The sequence below is a fragment of the Callorhinchus milii genome, unplaced genomic scaffold, assembly GCF_018977255.1.
Source record: "Callorhinchus milii isolate IMCB2004 unplaced genomic scaffold, IMCB_Cmil_1.0 Scaffold10, whole genome shotgun sequence".
NCBI lineage: Eukaryota > Metazoa > Chordata > Chondrichthyes > Chimaeriformes > Callorhinchidae > Callorhinchus > Callorhinchus milii.
In genome coordinates this window covers 13256862-13280087 of record NW_024704751.1, presented here as the reverse complement: position 1 = coordinate 13280087, position 23226 = coordinate 13256862, and the positions used below count along the sequence as shown (strand labels likewise).

Sequence of the window (23226 nt, the reverse complement as noted above, 5' to 3'; positions counted from 1 at the left end):
TAATTGCCATTTGTCTTAACCAACTTTTCTTAAATAAGTTGGTGTGAATATCTTTCTCAAAGTGTGATGGATGTTGAGCAGGATTTACGGTAGTTTGGGAGTGGTTGTCTTGAGTTAACATTAGTTACACAGGCAGGGCAAAACCTTAGGCAAGTTTCCTTACTCCACACGCCTCTGTTTACCGAGCAGTAAATTGGAACCTGGTTGTTAGTCGATTGGCAGATCGTTTGGTCGGGATAATAATCCCTCCAAAAAAAATCTGGTCATTCAATCCACGACTGTTTGTGGGACACTGCTGTGCGCAATTGGCTGCCGCGTTTCATTAATTTTGTTGTTGTTAAAAGCAAGGACAAGGATGGTGAACGTGATCAGCTGGAAGTAGTTTGAGACCCAAAACACAACAGTACAGATGCAACTGTGTCAGGAGGGGGAGCGTAGGAAAGAGTTAAACATTGAAATTTCAACTCCAAAAATAACATTGGCGATAAGCAGACAACAAAAACACATCGTGTTGAAAAGTACTTCTCTGAAGGCTCTTTTGTGTAGAATGTGCTCACGGGCCTCTCATGTTATCAATCAAAAATATAAATATTTACAAACTATACAGTATTCTTGGCCCTTATCCCTCCTGCGTTGATCTACCAAATGTCTCTGTACTTAGTGCAACCTCACAGCAAACAGAAGCCTAGTTTCTGTTTCTGGTTGCGGAAGGTGTTTTCTATGTACAGCATTTTTCACAGGATGTTCTGTCTGCACAGTGACCTTTATGTTTGGGACTGTAACATGTTAAACAGACTTTTTCTCCCCAAGGAAGAAAAGCCTCATTGGTTTCCAGATGAGCAGAGCTATGCATTTGTGCAGTTCAGCATTTTACTCCCAAGTGTTCAGCAAATAAACAGAACAGGTTCTGCCAAAGAGTTTGCTATAGGGAGCGTAGCTCTTTTAAGACACTGGAAAAATAAATACATTCATTTGTAAACTATCACAAACCTTTATCCAGTCTTTCCAAAGAGATTCTGTTTGAAATGGGACAGGAAGATGGCGCAATAGTGAGTCATTAGTGGGGCAAAATTTGCAGCATTTCTTAACCTATTCCTTGGGTTAATTAAGGATAACAAACCAGCACAAATGTAAACCCATTGTGCATTTTACTTATTAACGTGCAAAACAAATCTTACGCTTTCCTTAATTTCTTAAGTAAGCTGAACGCTTAAACATCAAATCAGTAATGTTGATTCTAAATATTATATGGGGTAAGGGAGAGGGGATTAGCGGGAGTGAGGACTCGTGTGGTATAAAGTATAAACACTGATACAGACCAATCAGGCTGAATGGCCTATTTCTGCGCTATAACCTTCTATATAAATCTATATACTATAGTTCACCTACAAAACAACACAATATATCATACAAAGCACTTTAAGACGTTCCCCCTTATGTGAAAGATGTTACATCGAGTGCAAAGGTTATATTTTTTTATTTTAGTCCCATGTCCTTTTTGGCTCAAAGTCAATTAAATAAATGTACATTTTTTGGCGGGATACTTTGTTGAGAAGCTTATGAAAAGCTCCCATAAAAACAGAAGAGAATTGAGGACATGAGACATCAATCCCTGTGGGAAGGTCAAAACACTGTAGTTGATGAGGTTTTGCTCCCTAGGCATCCTTCAAAGTCTCATGCCGATGTGACCCACTGCAGGCCCCCCATATTTCACCAAGTCTTACCCCCAATACGCCGATTGTGTCTTAAAATTTAAGATCGTGCAGATATACGGAACCTTCTCAACTTTAGCCTTAGTTTGGAAGCCTGTTTTCTGCAGTTCTTAAAATAAAGAACTTAAATTTAAGGCAAAATAGTTTTAAAATAACACAGCAACAGGGAGGACGTCTCAAAGAGCTCCACAGGATTTACTGTAAAGTGACGTAAATGTATTTTGTGGGCGAATGCGGCAGCCAGCTGAAGTGAAATTTCAGCCCATGTATATACAGCACATCACATAGATTCCTGTATTATTCGTGAAGTTAGTTTCCTCTTAATCAAGATGGTGGGTTTCGATGTGAGTCACGATAACCGGCTAACCAAAAGAAAAACGTTAATATCAGTGGTATCTGTGATACAGGGGACAGCTGAGGACTTTAATGAAAGGAAGTAGGTCTATTCTGGTATCAACCAACAAGACTTCTGCTTCTAGAAGTTTTTGAACTAATCTGCCACAATATACATAACCAGTATCCCTGTTGCCTTTACTCCCACAGCTGCGAACAGAGTCTTTCTCCTCCAGCTTGCAGCTTATTTTTCCCTACATAGCAAACGTACGGAAGGCCACAACGTCTAATCCCGAGTCCGAACCTGTATCATAAAGAGTTTGGGAAGCTGTCTGCATTTGTGTTTAGTCGATTGGCGGATCGATTTCCGAAGGCAATGGGCCCTCAAAAAAAAAAGAAGGGAAGTTTGCCAGACGCAATGCCAAGCTACGTGGCTTTAGCTGGTTAGACTTCAGCAGTTACCCCCAACGCACACTCTGCGGTCCCCAAACCTTGGCCGTCAACAACTGCGCCTTATGCTCTCTTGGAATTAGTAATAATAATAATAATAATAATAATCCTTGCATTTGATATAGCGCTTTTCACGTCGGGAGGACGTCCCTCCAGAGAGAGAGAGAGAGAGAGAGAGAGAGTGCGCATTTCATTCCAGATATAGGAAACGTCTAATGGCTGGAATCCATACACATTTAGAATTCTCAGTCTGGTTCGGATATTGGTGATGGTTTTTTTTGGGAGTCCTGTAGCTCAGTGGTTAGAGCACTCGCTTTGCAAGAGAGAGACCTGAGTTCAATTCCAGTCAGAGGGCGAAACCTTGGGCAAGTTTCCTTACTCCACACAGAGCCTAATAATAATCCCTCCAAAACAAAAAACAATAATAAATTGGTCATTTTCAATCTACGACTGTTTGTGGGACGCTGCTGTGCGCAATTGGCTGCCGCGTTCGCCCACAAATATACAGTCAATTCACTTTACAGTATATTCTGTGAAGCGCTTTGGGACGTCTAGAAGACGCGAAAAGCGCTATATCAAACGCAAGGATCATTATTATTATTATTATTAGATACCCGGTTGACCAAAAATAAGTCAAGTCTTGCACCCGCGGTCAACAAAACACCAAATGATTTTCTCTCTTGTTTCAGCCTAACCCTCAAGGAGCTTGAAACCGAAGACTCGAAAACAAGGGAAAGCCACAACAACGACTTGCGCTTATGTAGTGCCCCTCAGGCAGGGTAGTGTCCCAGAGTGCTCGACAGAGTGGCGGAGGTGACCGTAGGCACGGTCGAAGAGGAAAGCAACTAACATTTGAGTTAAGGGGCATCCACAGTACGAGACGCCGGTGTTGGTGACAGGCTTGGAGCCATGCATAGTTTGGGGCATGTTCATGCGACCACCAGGAAGGTGGAAGGCGAACTAGATGAATCTTGGTCTTTTTTTGTCTAGCTGCCTCACATGTACTCCACAGGAATATGTTTTGGTTGCGAGAGAGAAAAACAAAACTGTGAAAGAATGTGATGTAACCACATTTGTAGAAAGTCCCAAGTGACTTACAGCGCAACTTAACGATGGCTCTCTTACCTTACAGAATTGGAAAAACGTCCCTTTATTCAGTATTCACATTAAGTTCCTTGCACAAATACACCGCGTATTTGAATGGGTAGTGGGTTCTGGGTTTCCGGTTCCGGGAATCCAAATTAATCCGGATTCTCGGCTGTTCACATCAGAAAACGTGAAGAGCTGTCAAAAAAAAAAGAGTGGTTTTTTGTACAGCGTTTTAGTATTTGTGATACAAATTTAAAAGCAAACGCAACCAAAATTAACTTACTGATGACGTGAAGAGGCATTAAAGAAAAAAATGAGGCTGATCCACCACATTAGGAATTTTTTTTAAAAAAAAACCTAAAACAGACATTTTACTGAGGTACAAAGCAACATCCCTGGGACTCAGCCCTCTCCTCTCAATTGCGGAGATAATTCCAACACAGCATCCAGCTTGGTGTCCTGGACGTCAATGCCCCCAATGAAATCGGTCATTTATTTCATGGCTGTTTGTGGGCCTTTGCTGGCCTCCTTCATGTCCTCCAGCCCAAATCTGCCCCATTAATAGTAGGTGAGCTTGCTGCAGTTACGTTGCTCTCTGGAACTCCATCCCAGATTCCCTTTGCCTCACTCCATCCTTCCCTAACCTTAAAGCTCCCTCAAGGACAACATTTCAACTGTTACCTTACTCCTAGACCAACACCAGCTCAACCTCCCATCTGTGTGAAACGTTGCAAGATGTGAAAATGTACTACTCAAATATAAATTGCTGTGGTTGTTGCATCCTCTCCATTCCTATTCTGAGACTCCTTACAGCAGCGATGTGTTTTTGACACAGCTTGGTCTCGCAGTGCCTCAGTCCCTCGCTAGATGCCTTTTGATGTGACAAGTTTTACAGCACTGGAGGTCTGACTCCAAAGAGCTGAGCAACTTTTAGTGTCACAATATTGTGACATTATTAGATTCACGTCTTCTGTTGGGCTGGATGTTTGGAGCAGATATCAAAGGGCTTGGATATACTCCGTGTTTGTGTATGTGTGCTGAGTGGATACACACACATATATATATATGCATGCATGCTTGTAGTAGAGATTGTGGGTCATCCCCTTGTACCAAACTCTATTATCCCTCATTCCACAAGCTCCACATAATTACGGGTATTCTCCATTGTGAAAGGCTCTGACGCAGAAGATATTATAAAGAGCCTCTATTCCGGCACCAACACACTGATGGCATTATAACCCCCAGAGAGACAGTAATGTTTCAGCTCAGGATGTGAATCTCTTAGAATAATCGAGTACTTTTTCAAGAATATTTACACACCGCTAAACCTGGCTTGTATCAAACCTCTATCTTCAGAGCCTTTCCTTTGCAAAAGTCAAAATGTACGTGTCGGGATAAGGCACGTCAGACCCGAAATTCCACCCAGTTTTAGCCTGTAAGGCCATTTCTAGGCCCTTTCAAGGTCTCTCAGGTTTATGAGCGCATGGAGAATTCTTTAATTCAGTCTCCTTTTTGAAATTGCTTTTCCACATCCTTAAAATGAACCAGCAATCAGATCGAGACTGAATTTACAAAATACTGCGTAAGCTCAGACTTCTGAGCAAAACGGTCTTGCAGATTGAGACAAGGCGGAATTTCAGACCAGCGGCATATACCACTTACTAATACTAACAGCTAATAATAGTAATAATCCTCGCATTTAACACAGCGCCTTTCACGTCAGTAGGGAGTCTCGGACAGCTTTCGGTTTGGTACCTTTGGGAAAATCTCAGGTTTAGCCTCGTTGCAAATGTTGCGACTTAAGCGGCAAAAGATGCAACCCAGTATGTCTCCTCTCTCCTGCCGTGTCATTAAGTATGTGGAAGTGCCCGAGTGCACAGAGGGAGCAGCCAACAACAGAGTCCCTGTCGTGCCTATGGCATTTGGTCAGAGAGCTTCAGTGAAGAGGAGATGGCGTTCAGCTATTGATTCGCTTCACAAAGCAAAATTCCTACAAATGCCTACATTCAGTACAGATCCTGGACACAGATACAGACACTGCGTAAAATATATGCTACATACAAAAAAAAATTATAATTTGGTCACTCGAATCCACGACTTTGTGGGGACGCTGCTGTGCGCAATTGGCTCCGCGTTTCGCCCACAAAATACACAGTCAATTCACTTCACAGTATATCCTGTGAAGGGCTTTGGGACGTCTCGAAGACGTGATAAGGTGCAAGATCAAATACAAGGACTATTATTACTATCTGCCTACAATACAGAAGGCCTCCTTCTGTGCAGTAAGATTCTATGATATGCATGTCTATCTGGATAGATTTGGAATGGATGGTGCCCATTAAAATAACTCAGTACAGCAACAGCTATCTACTGTTGAGGGTTGTTCAGTTTTTCTAGTGTTGGTTGTTTGTGAGTAATTTGCTGCTCTCTGTTCCCCTCCAGTCAATTCCATAGCACCAGTGAGTGGTTTATCTTCGGGCTGGTTTATCTACAGAACTGAGGGGGACAGTCAGAGCGAGGGTATTGCCATGGTTACATCCAGCACTCGCCGACGGTGTGAGACTGTGCACAGACACCTTAATTTTGAAGTGCGAGTGTGTTTTTAAGTGGGGGGGGGGGGTGCGAAAGGTGCTGTACAATTACTTGTTATCGTACAGTAGTTTCTGTTTATCAGTGTTGTCAACGTGGATTTACAAAGCCGGTTTCAGTCAATCACAAAGGCAGGAACCCAGAGCTGGATAATGAATGGCAGAACATTATCAAACCCTGTGGTTTTCCGAGGTGTTTTTTTTAAAAAATGTACGGCACATTCAAATCCGTCACGATAAGCGTAGATTATATGTAGGAATTTTGCTTTCTGATGCGAATCTGAATAGCGCTTCCAATGAAAATGTCAAGTTATATTTTTAAAAGCGTTAAACACGTCAGAGTAACAGCACAGCTTTGCTGTTGTTAAATAAATCATGCTTCGTTCTTCGTGCGAATATGGAGTTACAGCACAGAATCTGCTAGCTCTTAATGGTCCTGTAATATCCCAATCGATCCCTTCCTCCCCATTATTCTCTCTCTCTCTCTGTAGTCCAGACTGCCTTGTTAGCGCATTTGAGGTTGCAGTAAATAGACACCTCTGTAAATGCCAACAGGAAGTGTATTTTTGTTCAGGTTCACATAGTTCAGACATGTCTGTGTTCAATGGTATTTGGCGGTTCTGCCATGAGTAAACCCACCGCAGAGTATAGTCAGCTTTAACATCGGGAACAGGTCAGCTCTGAACCATATCAAATGCAAGGATTATTATGCACTCTGCTCGGAGTGCAAACCTCTACTGTTAAAGCTGTAAACTTGTTCTATGACTAATTCCTCTTTCCTTAAGCCACTTCCCCTCCTGATGGAACACAAAGTTTAGCACGGACATCTGAGGTAGAACACTGAGCTTTAGTTGACTTGTCTCCGACACGGGCTGCCCTTCAGCCTCTACTCTCTGGAACTCCAACCCACAGTCTCTCTGCCTCGTCCCCTCCATTGCCTCCTTCAAGACCCATCTCAAGTCCCTCCTTTTCGACCGTGCCGTCCGTCACATCCTACCCCTACCCTCCCCGCCAATCACACCTCCTGATCCCAACCACCAGCTCGGGTGCAGATCCCTGACTATCCAGCACCTTGGGACATTCTCCTGACGTGAAAGACGCTGTACAAATGTAATTTGTTGTTGTTGTTATTGTCCCGCTCTGATGAACTGCACACACACACATATTCATATGAACTACATGAAGTGGGGGAAAAATTGGCTAGTTAAATGTGCGTGCTAGTCACATGCTCACATCACCAGCTTGCCAAGCGGTCATCAAAGACCATCCATTGTATTATAACTAAGCATAAAGCATCCATCCTCACTGACTGCCCACTGTATTCCAGTTTAACTCCTTCAATCATTCCGGGGAATCGATCCCAGCAATGGTGTCTGCAATAAGGACTTTGGAACAATCCCAGCAGTTGTGTAGGAGTCGTTCGCTTTATCCTGCCCCCCAAAAAAACAGAAAGCTTGAGTGGTTTAATTCTCTTCTCAGTCGAGCTTCAGAATGTACGAGGCGTGGGCCAGCATCATGCGTCCCACACAACAATGCAGGTTACTGTTGGTGATAAACAGCGTCCTCACCATTGGCGCTTTGAACGTTCCTCCAAAGGGTAGAGCCGCAGACCTCAGCGAACAATGCCGAGCACTCACAGAGAATCAGATACCATCCCTTTTAACGTCAAATTAAAATCGGTTCCAGCCTCCCAGTTGTGTTTTTCAAACAATGCTCTGGACTGAGGGAAGCCAACTGATGTGAAGCACTCCGAGATGCTGATCACATGAAGGGCGCTGGATAAATGCAAGTTATTGTTGTCTCTGTTGCTGAAATGATCATAGAATCATACTGAACAGAAGGAGGCCTTCTGTATTGTAGATCGTTAATAACAATCTTTGCATCTGATATAGCGCCTTAACACGTCATTAAGACGTCTCAAAGCTATTCACAGAATATACTGTCAAGTGAATGGACTGTATTATGTGGGTGAAACATGGCAGCCAATTGCGCACAGCAGTTTCCTGCAATCGGGATCGGGTGCAGTAATAAAGAACAATTTACTCTTTTCTAGTCTAAGCAACGTGTTCACTTCACTCTGTTCCAATAACATTACGGAAACGGTAATTTAGACAACGAACACGTTTTATATCAACAGAGTTGCTAACTTTCAATGCTCTGTGCTTGACAGTCAATCGACAAGTAAGTATTAATAATTCAGCCAATATTGTTCAGTAAGCCAAGACTTGTTAAACTGATGATTTGAATTCCATATATTCCCCGATTCCTTCCCATAACTCTGCGCACAACAGCTGGTTTACAAAACAGCATTAAGATAAGTACTGAGGAGCGATTGAGCACATAATGGCGTATTGTAACGTCTGCACAATGAGAGTCTCACACTATTTATTGCTGGAATTATTTAAATGTCAGGAATATTCACTCCCAGTCCAAACTAAAGTGGAAACGGTTCCACGGAGAGTACAGCGGCTCGGAACAGCTGGGGAGGAAGTCCTTTTCCAACCCGTCCGGCTTTTTAAGGAATTTTCAGAGCCGAAATGTCACTCTCAAGTCAAAAGTCTTGGATCAATAAATGACATCGAACAGTTTGGGTCAAGTACAGAAATGGCCCTTTTTGAGAATTTGTCTGACACAAAATACAAGGATCATTATTATTATCAGAAGTTGGGGGAGTTTTCGGGTACCGGAACAACACCAGAAGTGACTTTCCAAGACACTACCCAAGTGAAGGGTGCTATATAAATGCAAGTTGTAAAATCTTCAAAGCTATTGCATTCGATTGTATTTGGACCCTGAAGTTTCAAAGCACAAAAGACTTCCATCTGAAGTTATTTGTTGTCAGCCTGCAATTCAAATCAAGTGGAAACCTCAATGTCAACTGACATAAGCAAAATGGACCCCTCACCCTACACTAGTCATGGAAATCTCAGTCTGATCGCACGGTCCTAATTCCCCACCTGGTGCAAGTTGAAAAAAAAAGCAGCAACAATTCGTGCGTTAACACGTTTTGGAGAGAGGGCTGAGGGGTGCAAGCTAAACATCGCAAAAGCTTATTTATTTATTTTGGGAATTGTTCATATTCAAACTTCTTTTTAAAAAAAACGGATCAGGGCGTTGTGGGGGACAAAGAGGGAAGTTAAATGAAAAAAAAGCATCATGCAAAAGCGATACAAAAACAGAGAGAGATGGGAAAACTCAGCAGGTCAGGCAGCATCTACGAAGAGAGGAAAGTGTGTCAAAGTTTCGGGTCCACGACCCTTCGTCAGAACTGGGGCATGTTGGGTGGGAGAGGTTTTTAAGGTCGATTTTGTGTTTTGTTCATGCAAAGGGATAACCTGGTCAAATACTCAAATATCCTTGAATGTTCCTCTCTTGACAGCACTGCGTTCACAGACAATACTTCAGGTTATTGACCCAGGCAAATAGCTCTCTGCTCCGTTAAAAAGGCTTGCAAAAGGCCATTTCAGTTTTGCTGCCTGTTATTTGGCTCATCAATGTGCCGGGCTGGTTTAAGGCACATTAATCATTTCCAAGCAGGTTTAAAGGGCACCCATTTTAGGAAATTTAGTTTTGACACGTGCTTTTTTTCTTTTTGTTTAGCTATCTGCGAAAAGAGAAGGGAGTTTCTCCTGGCGTCCTGGCCGACCAACAATCCTCTCAGATAAAATTGCTCATTTGTTTAGTCAATCAGTACAGCACGGCTAAAAGTATCAGTCATTTCCTTTCCATGTCACAGGAAATAAGAAATTTCTGGCTGGTAAAGAAAAGCGATCTTATAATAAACCTACAATTGTACGATACCAAAACATACAACCATTTCCTTTCTAAACCATATTCAGTAAAGTTTATGTCTGTCGAAGCCTTAAATAAAAATGGTAATGACGAGATGCTCTTAATGGTGAAGGGCTTTATAATAAGGATAATAATAATCCTTGCATTTGATACAGTGACTTATCACGTCATTGAGACGTCTCAAAGCGATTCACTGAATATACTGTAAAGTGAATTGACTGTATATTTTGTGGGTGAAACGCGGCAGCCAATTGCGCACAGCAGCGTCCCTCAACCGGTTGTGGACTAAAAGCGATGAAATTATTTTTATTTATTTCGAAGGAATTATTACCCCCGGAAAAGGCATCCGTCAATCGATTAACAACCAGGTTAGTTGTTAGGTCAACAGAGGCATGTGTGTGTGTGTGGAGTAAGGAAACTTGTTTAACGTTTTGCACTCCCGGGAATCGAACCCAGGTCCTCTCGCTTGTGAGGCGAGCGCTCTAACCACCAAGCTACAGGACCTAAAAAGGTTTGAAAAACCTTCACCACCTCAGCCCAGCGCTTGAATCAAAATAGCCCGGCTGTGGATCACAAGATTATCGTGAATAAAACCTGAGATAGTGGCTTCCGCTCTCCGGGGCAAGTTCACCATTTCCTTTGTCTAATCACACAGTGCGACGATGTCAGCAAAGTCCAGGGTAACTGATAATCGTAGGATTGTGGTGGACGTCAAGGCTTGCACAGTCCGACCAAAATTAGGACCATTGTATTTCTTTTTTAACCCATCGAGCGCTGTGCTGAACCAATGCACCTGCGACTTTTCTCCCCTGATCGTCACAGAGCAGCAGTGCATTACAGTCCACAACAACAATAATAATAATCCGTATTGATACAGCGCCTTATCACGTCTTCGAGACGTCTCAAAGCGCTTCACACAATATACCGTAAGGTGAATTGACTGTATATTTTGTGGGTGAAATGGAGCCTCAATGTTCGATATTGGCCAAAGGAATTGGGAACAGTGCGAGTATTCTGATGTGCCTCACGCTGTCCTTGTGCAATTCCATTCACAAGCCAACTGGATGTCAACAGTCTATTTATATATATATATATATAAATCTATTTTATTTATATATATATATAAAAATCTATTTTATACATTAGTTCTAGTGCCAAACAGGCTTTCCAAAGAGAAACAGACGACTCCAGTCACCTGCAACAACTAGACAAATCCTTACGCAGATATCCCAAACAAGTGCTGTTAAGAATTATTAATAAACCATATATCACTGCAAACTGCATTCTCCTACAATTAGGAGCTCGAAAAGAGAAGCAAGTTGCTCCTGTCGCCCTGGCCAACCGACAACAATCCCTTCAGATGAAATTGTTCATTCGCTTCATCAATGAGAAAAGCATCGCGAAAAAGCACCAGTTATTCCCTGAGTCACTGCACTCAATGGTGAATGCTGTCAAGCGCTTTTGAGATATTTTGACAACGTGATAAGGCGCTGTAGCAAAATGCAAGGATTATTATTATGCTGATGATTATTAATTAGATAGATTACTCACATTAGCTTTTATGATCTTCCCAATTTCACTGTAAGCAAAAACGTACAAGTCTGTCGACCAGATTGTCCACAGTTGGCTGCTGAGCAACATGGTGGGAAAATGCTGTCATTTGCCCATGCAAGCTGCCCGGTGTTGAAGAAAGAGGCTTTGGTTTTCATGTAATCAGTGGAGCGCAAGAGGCAACGTGTTTCACTAGCACATCATGAGCTCGCAGTGGAGATAATAATAATATAATAATAATCCTTGCATTTGATATAGTACCTTATCAAGTGTTTGAGACGTCTCAAAGCGCTACACAGAATATATTGTGAAGTGGATTGACTGCTTATTTTGTGGGCAAAACGCAGCAGCCAATTGCGCATAGCATCGTCCCACAAACTGATTGAACGGCCAAAATGATTTATTTATTTTTGAGCGATCATTACGCCTGAATAATAATAGAACGGTCAAAAAGATATCACAACACTGGCTGCCCACAGATAAGAATCAAACGGGTAGTTGCTAATGATTCTGTGAAGATTTGCAAAGTTTGGGAAACACCACACCTGAGAGAGTGCATTATAAATCGCACATCTTGCAGTCGCGAGATTCCTAGGAAGGTTTAAAAAAAAAGCCCACCACGACTCTGGGATTGTTACAGTTAGAGATGTGTGTGTTCAAGCACAGAACAGACCGAAGTTCGCAGTGAACTCCGAACATATCGACGTGTAACCTGCTTACGCTTCGAACTGCACCGCAGTTCATAATGAGTTAAACGTAATCCACGAGAACATCTGTGGCAGTTATTCAGCCATCGCGTAGGAGCTCAGTCTGGTCTCTCACACACACAGCGTTACTGTTTGGCCACAACGAGGTTCAAAAGACCACAAGGTTAGCTCGGATGAAGAAAGCCCTTCCTTCGATCCATCTGATCTCACCCCTCCAGAACACCCCGCCTAACCTCTTCTCGTCACTGCATCGAGCCGATTTATTTATTTTACACAATAATATATTAACAATAATCCTTGCGTTTGATATAGCGCCTTATCATGACTTCGAGACGTCTCAAAGTGCTTCATAAACTGTCAAATGTAGTGACTGTGTATTTTGTGGGCGAAAAGGCAGGTAAATGGGTCTGAAAGGATTGCTCTTAAAGGAGCCAGCAAAGGAGACACAAAGGGGCCTTCATCTTTGCTGTAAATTTCTACTCTATTCAATTTCATCGCGTGGAATACAATCTCTTTGTGACCGGGTCAGACGTGGGATATAAACTCAGACAAAAGCATTCGTCCCAATAGTAATAATCCACTGCTCATGGTTCCTTCCGGGTGATGTGAAAAGCCTCCCCATTTTCCTCTAATGTTTTGCCCTAAAGCAGCGGATGGTGAGCTGACTGCACATCGGCTGTGACACTTTACAGTCATTGCTCTCGTACAATAGGGGTAAAAAAAAAGGACCATTTCTGCCCAGCAGCACTGTCTGTGAAACATAAAGCAATGTGCTGCCGGGCAATGTCCTTCATCAACAGACACTAAAAGCAATTCCTTGCCTACCCTGGACAATTTATATCCATCCTAAACATTCAGACACGCACACTCTGATCATTTGCCGTTGCTTCTAAATTTCCAGTCGGATGACGGTTATTTATCGTAAATACGCTGCGGATTTATAGTAAACGTCCAACGTGCAAACAGCGCAGTTATTCTCCCTGGTCGGTTTGGAGTGTAAAAACTATCAGATGTTGTCATTGGTGATGGCTTGAGCAGTGAGGCAGGAGATGAACATCCGGTTAAGATAATCGCACAACATCAATCTCTCTCGCTTGTCTATGTGTGAAATAAGTTGAATGTTTAGTAGCATTTACTTGGCAGAGGTCTTTCATCTGAACACAAACGGACTTGCATTTGACCTTACGGCCTTATCACCTTGCCTTATCAAGAGCTCCGAGTCTTTACCCCAAGATAAATGCAAGTTGTTGTTGTTGTCGAGGAACCTCGAAGTGCTTCACATGAATTCACCCTGAAGTATAGTAATCGTAATCTGTATTTGTTGGTAAGGTGTCAGTCTGTCTATTTGTCTCACAAACAACCATGAAAGTGAAAGTAACCATAAAATAATAAGCCTTGAATTTGATATAGCGCCCTTCACATTATGAGGACATCTCAAAGCGCTTCACAGGATTTACTCCAGAGCGCAGTGACTGTGTGTTGCATGCCGGGTACATTTTAGGCAAACGCAAAATCGTAACGTTATTCCATCTGGATTTTAGAATTAAAAATTTCACGAAACATTTCCAGTCGTCAATGGTGCACATGATGTTAAGATGAGAAAAAGGATGGAATAGCAGGGAATTAGCACAGCAATGTTTGACCAATTACCAAGGACGTAAAGTCCAGACTAATTTGGTTCGTGTTTATATCTATTATTATGCAACGCTGGTCCCTAGTTGGTCTTGTTTGAATCTTTTAAGATGGGGGGGGTGGTGGGGGGAGAAATAAATCTTTTGATATGTAACTATGTTGTTCCCCAGAGCACTAAGCAAAACTCATTTATTTTATGCTGTATCTAGTACTGCATTGAGCCATTACTCAACAGACAGAGGCCAGCAGTCTCTCTCCGCTCTGTAATTATGGTGCATTTAGCAATAAAGAGAAGAGTACTGTAAGATTTTACAAATTCAGGAAAAAACGTTTGTTCCTCAACTCTTAAGTCACTGCTGATGGGATTGCATCAGTATCCCTCTGTAACACAATGAGCAGTGTATCCTGAATTTATCAACCACAAAGCTTTCTTTCCGTGACCCTTTTTAGGAAAAGCCCCATTTTGGGGGGGGGGGGGGGTTTAGAAGCAGAGCAGCAAAGACAGGAACAATGCGAAATCTTTGGCGTTTCGAGGATGTCACACTTTTTCTGCATTTGAGGATGTGATGCACACCACATCATCCCACGATTTTAATAATAATAATTGTTATTATCCTTGCATTTGATACAGCCCCTTATCACGGCATCGAAATGTCTCAAAGCGGTTCACAAAATTTACTGCTACGTATTCTACTTGTCCTTTCTGAAGGTTCTCTGTGTGAAACTTAATGGTTTCAGAAGTCCCAAAGAGAGACGTTGATCTATCTTTCTAGGCTAATCCCGTTTCACTGTACAGTAGTAGCCATTACACTATGTTTCTAATTGAGCAGCAATTAACATTGATTATGTACTAATTATGCTAATGAGCTGAGCAATCTACTCCTTCTGACAAGCAAGTGATAAAATTGCAAATTGCAAACACTGCGAGGAATTAAAAACTCAAGGTAAAGAGCTCCCGGAACGGTTCACTGAGTTTATTCAGTGAGAAGCAGAGACATGTAACTCCCGGGCTCAGTTCCCAGGTTTGTGCTGATTTAGCTGATCCTGGCTGGTTCAGCGGTAAAAGAGGTTATAATTGGTCTTCGTGTCCTAGATTACACGGGGAGAGCCAAAGTCATTCAGAAGGTTCTTCCTTTCATGCTGTTGATGAACATGTTTTATTATCGAGATGACAAGTTCATTTATAACCATCCTTGCATTTGATACAGTGCCTTATCATTGAAAACATTCAAAGCGCTTCGCTGTAGAGTGTAGTGACTGTGTATTTGTAGGCAAACATGGCAGCCAACTTGGCACACAGCAATGTCCCATGAACTGCCATGGAGTGAATGACCAATTTTATTGGGATGATTGTTGGGAGAAATTCCTGTCTCATCTTCCAATAACGTCGCTGTAATCTTTAACATCTACCTGAACAGGGACAGACTTGGTTTAGCCTCTTATCCAAAAGGACGGGACTTCTCACAAAGCAGCACTTATCCAGCACTGTTTTGGAGTGTGTGACTACTAATGATGATAATAATAATCCTGGCAGTTAGCATAGCGCCTTATCACACTACATGTCGTGGCTCAGAGGCACAAGTGCTACACACTGTCTGTCACCCTTTAAGACTTTTGTGGCACAACTTGCCATTGATTCGCAATTCAAAACCTAAACCTGTCAGAAGTCGACGCAAGTTCAAAACCAAGTGAAAAATGTTAAAATGGATAAAATTCTACTTTAGTACATTTGACTCTTATAAAATATAGTGTGTGTGTGCAAAAAAAACACAGTAGCTTGCTTTCGTCTGAAAATTTCTGGTCTTTGTGATAAAATGCATCATTCGAAGATTTGTAGCTTGGCTTGTAAACCACAGAAATTCCAGAATACAGAACAACTGGTTTGGTAAATTTATAAATTCCTCAGGCACCACACAACAAAGGCTGTTAAGCAAAGCGGAGGTTTGAAGATCACAAGGGATATGGATTCTGCTTGTAGGGGCTGTTGCAAGTAGTACACAAGACAAAGAGCGCTGTCATTAAATATTTAAGCCGCATTTCATCTCCCTTGAATTGAAAAATGACAATAAAATAAAAAGATATTGCTGAGATAATTATTTGGAGAGGACAAGGTTGCAGGGCTATGGGGAGAGTGTGGGGGAGTGGGATTGAACTGGACAGCTCTTTTGAAAGAACCGGCAAAGACACGATGGGCCGAATGGCCTCCTTCTGTGCTGTACAATTCTATGAAAGTATTCACTGTGCTGCGTCAATTTGAAATGAACTCTATGAGATCATTAACATCTAAAAGAGGTAGGATCCAAAGTAAAGCAGTACGATGAATGCGAGAACCATTCTGTGAAAAATTCCAGCATTTAGAACTTCTTAACTATGCTAACAATTATCTTAAGTTGGTGTCCTCTGGTTCCAGAGGAAAGTCACCAACAATATTCTTCACGTTTTGCTGCAAACGCACCGGTCAGCTTCGAACGTCACCTCAGGCAACGCAAACTGCCCCGACTGAATGCAAAGGAACAGTTTAATTGCTTGGAAGTGGGGGGGTGGGTGGGGGGGGGGGGGAGGGAAAACAAAAGCACAACAACACTCATTACATGGCACAAGTCATTTCAATCAACCTGCTCGGAGAGCTTCCCTGTGACGTCCGGTGCTATTCACTTTAAAACGTCCCATTTGAAATTCTCGAGCGGACACAATTTAAATGGTAATGGCCCAGTCATCTTTCATGCGGCAGCAATACATCACCCCTCGACATTTGCAAAATGCACTGAAAACAGGAAAGCATAACAAAACAACACAGGGCAAAATGGACAAGCGATACAGTCAATTCACTTTAGAGCATATTCTGTGAAGCACTTTGAGACATCTCAACGATGTGATAAGGCGCTATAATAATAATTATAATAATAATAATCCTTGCATTTGATATAGCACCTTATCACGTGTTCATCTCAAAGCCGCTTCACAGAATATATGGTAAAGTGAATTGACTGTATATTTTGTGGGCAAAGCACAGCAGCCAATTGTGTACAGCAGTGTCACACAAGCAGTCGTGGATTAAGCGACCAATTTATTATTTTTTTTAATGAATTATTACCCCAAAAAAGTGATCCACCAATTGACTTACAACCAGGCACCTACTTACTGCTGGGTAAACAGAGGCATGTGGAGTAAGGAAACTTGCCCAACATTTCGCCCTGCTGTGAATTGAACGCACGTCTCTCGCTTGCGAGGTGAGTGCTCTAACCACTGAGCTACAGGGCTCCGCTATATCTAATCTTGTCCAAAAGGTGAAAGAAGAGTTCCAATAAAGTGTCTGCGCCCTTTATTATATATTAAATTTAACCTTATTCAAAAATTGGTTTCATAGAATCATAGAATCGTACAGCACAAAAAGAGGCCATTCGGCCCATCGAGTCTTTGAAAAGAGCACACAATTCCAGGTGAACACAATGCCGGGATCATCTGTGGAGTCAATGCTGAATCCAGCCCAAATTCAGTGACAAAAGACTTAATCCCTCCCCCACGTGCAGGTCAGCCTGAAATTACATTGTATTCAGTCAGCGTTAACAAAATGAGCTCCGAGACATTCCACTGCAATGTCTGAGGAAGAACTGCTAAAAATCTCTAATCGTCCTGGAAAATGTGCCTTTTTTTTTTGAGGTGTAAAAGACTTTTCCATGGTGGATTGAAACTGGAAAGGTACGGTTAGCAAAGGGGAGAGATCGCGAGGATTTATTTTTATTTACACAGAGCGTCGTTAGGCGTTGCCACAGTCCACTCAATTAGCACCCAGGCCTACCCGGCGCAAAGAACGACAGGAAGAGAGCTGGAGCAGGAGGTATGATACAGCGATATAGCCAGGAGTGAAAATTTGGTCATTACCTGTTCCAAATTTCCATCCCTAGCTATTGCACTGCACTGCTGCAAGACACTTTCACTGGGCAAATACCTATATGTATATATATAAATAAATATATATCTATATATGTGCGTCTATGTGTGTATATATATCCCGATAGTAAATTTAAAACGCGATCTGCCAATCGACAAACAACCGGGTTCCTACTTTCTGTTAGGTAAACAGAGGTGTGTGGAGAAAGGAAATTCGCCTAAGGTTTCGCCCCACAACACATACCAGGGATTTAGCATCCTCTGGAATATGGCAGACAGACAGACAGACAGACAGACAGACAGACAGACACAGGGCTGCATTGATAGAGGACATCTACTAGAGCGGAATGAATGGAGTCTAATCTGATCCGTGCACTCACGGCACGGCACGGGATTCCCCAGATCATGGGTTTGGCAGAGTCAGAGGATGGGGGGAGTGGGGGGAGTGGGTGGGTGGGTGGATGTGGGGAGAGGAAGAGGAGGAAATAAACAAAAAAAAACTCCAAACAGAGCCTGTTGGCCATTGGCAGGATGAAAGATGGATGGATTGATCTTCCTATCTCTGTCTACACCACAACACTGATACCACCTCGCCTCAATGTGCCCCCTTGTGCTCAAAGGCTGAGAGACACTACCTTGTTTTCAGATTTTCTTTTTTTTTGGTGGTTTGGGGTAAAAAAAAGAAATGCAACAAAACCTGCAATATTTTCCTTTCTCTCCAAAGTACAGAAATGAACACAAATCGCTTTGCAATCAGAGATCCTGGACACACACACACACACAGAGGCTATTTTTAAACATATTTCAGCATCTATAGCCCTTACAGAAAGATGATTTGCTGGTGTGTGTGTGTGTGTGTGTGTGTGTGCAATGCTCATAAACAAGCCAAGGACAGTGGGATGCTGATGTACTGGCGCCATGGAAATTTACATCCTACACCCATGCACACAAAAAAAAACCTTTCTTTTTTTTTTGCTTCTCACCCTCCAAAAAAAAGTTGCCTTGGAATTTTTGCAGCCGAGCATTATTTTTACACCTTCCTGTTATATATATTTATATGATCTATCGATGTAAACTTTATGAGATGCGTTTCGAGGGGGTCTCTCCTTCCCCCACTAACACACACACTAACACACACACACACAGACAGACAGACACACTAACACACACAGACACACTAACACACACAGACACACTAACACACACACACACACTAACACACACAGACACACTAACACACACACACATAGACACTAACACACACTAACACACTAACACACACACTAACACACACACACTAACACACACACACACACTAACACACACAGACACTAACACACACAGACACTAACACACAGAGACACAAACACACACAGAGACACAAACACACACAGAGACACAAACACACACAGAGACACAAACACACACAAACACTAACACACACTAACACACACACAGACACTAACACACACACAGAGACACAAACACACACACTAACACACACAGACACTAACACACACACAGACACTAACACACACATTAACACACCCACACAGGACAGTTGATACAGGACAACAAGGTCTTGTCCATTTCAATGGCTGGTCAAGTTTCAAGGAGATGAGATGTATCTCTCCTTAACCAGAGGGGATACATTAGTCACTAAAAACAGCCACAATACTATCCAACCCGACAACCAAACAAACACAACAGTAACCAGTCAGATACATTAGCAACTAAAACAGATACATTAGTAGCCAAACAGATAATATTAGTATCCAAACAGATACATCAGTAACTAAATTAGATACATTAGTCACCAGAACTGGTGTTCATCGCCTCTCCTTATCCTCCCAGAGACCACTTAAACCACAACCATCAGGGACTGGGCTCTCAGGTGCTGACCCCCACCACCAGCCCCCAGTACCCCCCAATACCACTCCATACAGATAATAAATACATTGAATAAAACTGCAATCCCCCCCCCCCAAACAGCTGGTTTGATTACTTACCTACGACCAAAGCCCCCAAACAACACCCCACCCCACCCCCAGCACCAATACACTCCCCCTCAACCCTCCCCCCCGGCCTGTGGGTGCTCTTCTGTGGGTTGATTTGGGGTTCTCTGTCGGTGAATTGCCTGTGACTCCACTCCCTGAGCAGAAGGGGAAGCTCTGTCCTCTCTCTCTCTCTCTCTCTCTCACTCACTCACTCACACACCCCCTCACATCATCGACTGTTCTGCAATCCCTCTCTCGTTATAAACCCACATCAGTTGCAAAATAGCAACGGATCTGCAAACCATTCAAACTTTTTTTTGTATTGTGTGTAGTGTGTGTGTGTGTGTGTGTTCCCCCCCCCCACCCCCCCCCCCAGATAATCCTAGCGTTTGATAAAAATAATAATAATAATCATCATAAAATAAACCCTTGGATTCGATTTTTATAGCGCCCGATCACGCTCTTCGAGACGCCTCAAAGCGCTTCGCAGAATAGACTTTAAAGCGTAGCGACTGTATATTTTGCGGGCGAAACGCGGCAGCCAATTGCGCACAGCGGCGTCCCCCGCAAACCGTGGATTGAGTGACCAAATTATTATGTAGTTATATTTTTAAATTTGAAGGGGTTACTATTGATCCCTTTGATGTTTGTTGAAATAATATTGGTCACAGTAAATCTAAGTATACATATGTGCGTATATATATATAATTTGCTTTTAAATAGAGCAAGTGTTAAGTGGTCAATGTTTGATTAATGCAGTTTATTTGAAGTGCTGTTTAAAATGTTTATTTCGCTTCCTAATTGGTTGCAATTTGAATGGCAAGCGCTCCGTATATACACGGGTACAAATCGGTATTTGTTATTTTTACAGATTTCATTCCTTTGCATTTTAAATCAATTAATTATTCAATTTTAAATGTTTCGATCCCAACACTTTGGAAATCCATATGTCTGTCTGCAACCGCGGCAAAATTAATTGTATGATTTCCAATTACTTACAGCAGAAGATTAAGTGTATTGATATATTGAGTTTCGATTCTGTCTGCCTTCTCACGTGGACTTTTAAAGGGCCCACAGCTGTACTTGCAAGAGAGCCCTGTTTTCTGGCATATTATCCTCTCTCATCCATCATCAGAGGTTCCTGAGCAATAGGAATAAGAATGAACTAATCAGAAAGAGAGAGAGAGAGAGAGAGAGAGAGAGCATGCGTTTGTGAAAGTTGGGTCATGTTTGACTTACCTAACTGATTTTTTTGGGGTCAGCCGAGCGTCCGACACATGTGAAACTGACCACCACGTTTAGAGTATCCAAATCAAACCAACTATGCCTCCCACCTACACATGGAAATTCCAGAGATAGATTGTGGGAATGGAATGCGCTCTCGCTCTCTCTCTCTCTGGAGGGACGCCCCCCCCCCCCCCCCCCCACCGCTTACCTAATTCCGGAAAGTATTTCTTTGACACGATCGCCGATGTGGTTTGTAAGAGGAGGAGGAAGTATGGATTAGCACCTACCTGGCTTTTCAGAAGGCATTTGACAAGGTGCCAACTGAAAGGTTATTAAAATTAAGGGGCATGGATTTGAGGAGGCAACCTAAGTGGGTGGACAGGAAATTGGCCACACAGTAGGAGACAGATAATGACGTGAAAGGCGCTATGCACAGGTAATTTGTTGCTGTTTGTTATTGATGTTGATAGAAGGGGCCATCCCTGATTGAGAGATAGTGTACAGTGTCTCTAAGGAAATTTAAGAATTGTTATGGTATGAATTATTATTGATCTTTAGATTATTAATTATTAATATTATATACACAGAGTTTACACAATGTGGCAGACGATGCCCCTAGCAGCTCTTGAAATGTTTCCCCTGTGGTTTGCACAGGTTGTAATCATAATAATAATACTCCTTGCATTTGATATAGCATCTTATCACATCATTCAGACATGATTTTCTGCCCGAGACTACAATGCACAATACAGATTTATCACTGATAACACATCAGCTAAAATATCCGTCTCTGTCAGTTTCAATAAAAATGAGATATGGGCCAATATTATCACAATAGCTGAATTGATTAGTTGAACTTGTACATTTAGTTATATATATATAATCATACAAAAGTTATGGTTTGCAAGATGTAAATTCCTGCTGGTCTGCTCTGTTCCACACTCTAAGCTTCACAGTAATTAGTAATCAATAGTTTTCTTACTGTGTAATTATCATGAAATTGCACTGCTGATTATCCAAGGAAAACAGATGGCACACTTCCGTAATCAAATTCAATGTCTTTTTAAGGAAGTCCTGTAGAGTATTGGTTAGAGCACTCACCTCGCAAAAGAGAGGACCCGGGTTTAATTCCCGGGCAGTGCGAAACCTTAGGGAAGTTTCCTCACCACACGCTTCTGTTTACCTAGCAGTAAGATAGGAACCCAGTTACTAGTCAATTGATGGATAGCGTGTGGTGTAAATGTTTTATAGTTCTTTATAAAGCAGAACTACGAAATATAAAGCAATTTAGAGCTGCTGTTAATATTATTCAGTGTTACTTTATGGCTGTGAAATCCCTGTAAATTTAAGGTCGCCACATCATTTGCCAGTATCATTAGCATCGGGTAGAAAAATATAATTTAGCTTATTAATCCGGCACTGTAACAGCAACACACAAAATAAGCACAGAATCCATGTAACCTGTAGCATTGCACATGTGCTCGCTCATTGACAACGGGATGGAATACATTACGTCCCGAAGCAGTCGCCATTCCGCAGCTTACAGTTACTTATGACTTCATGGGACTGGATTGACTCCGCTTCCCATGAGCAGCTGCCGCCAGGTGGAGTGGACGTGTCATGATGAACAGTGACGAGGACAGCAGATGCTCAGGACACCCCTCACGGCTGTTACAGCCATCGCACACTGCAGTACAGCTCCAATGGATAGGGTGAAGTGTTCATTTGCAACAGGATGATCCAGCTTTATAATGGGCCCAGCTGTCAGGAAGTCAGGATGTCACTGTGATATATCCCAGAGCTATATCACTCCTGTCATAAAATAATAATCCTTGCATTTGATATAGCGCCTTATCACGGCATTGAGACGTCTCAGGGTGCTTCACAGAATATACTGTAAAGTGAATTGACTGTGTATTTTATGGGCGAAATGAGGGAAGTGAGCCCAGTAATTTAATCTTCCAGAAATTGGTCTCTGGTGACAAGACACCAAACTCTTTATGAAGGATTATACGAAGAGAACATGCTTTATGGTCTATTTCTCAGGGGCAAATCTTACGGCCCTTTTTCAACTGTCACTTTTTATTTGACCCAATTAATACGTTTGATTTCTTGAGAATTGGAGTCACTTAACACACAATCACAGACTCATCATCAAGTGTCCTGTGGTAGACTGTTTAAAATTCCAGTCATCCCACCCAACCCACTCCAAGTATTAGCTAAATCAAAATGTATTGATATCTACAGTACATTTCTT

The 23226-nt window shown here is 42.2% G+C and overlaps 1 protein-coding gene across 1 annotated transcript in view; it reads right to left on the bottom strand.

Annotated features, from left to right (window-relative positions):
- LOC103179446 (proto-oncogene tyrosine-protein kinase Yrk) overlaps window positions 1-19793 on the bottom strand; it is a 70675-nt gene extending 50882 nt beyond the window's left edge. Inside the window, exons 1-2 of the mRNA XM_042338390.1 lie at window positions 19755-19793; window positions 3621-3779 (exon numbers count right to left, since the gene is read on the bottom strand). The gene's annotated coding sequence lies outside the window, so the exon portion shown is untranslated. The remainder of the gene's footprint in view (window positions 1-3620; window positions 3780-19754) is intronic.
- Window positions 19794-23226: the final 3433 nt, after the last annotated feature.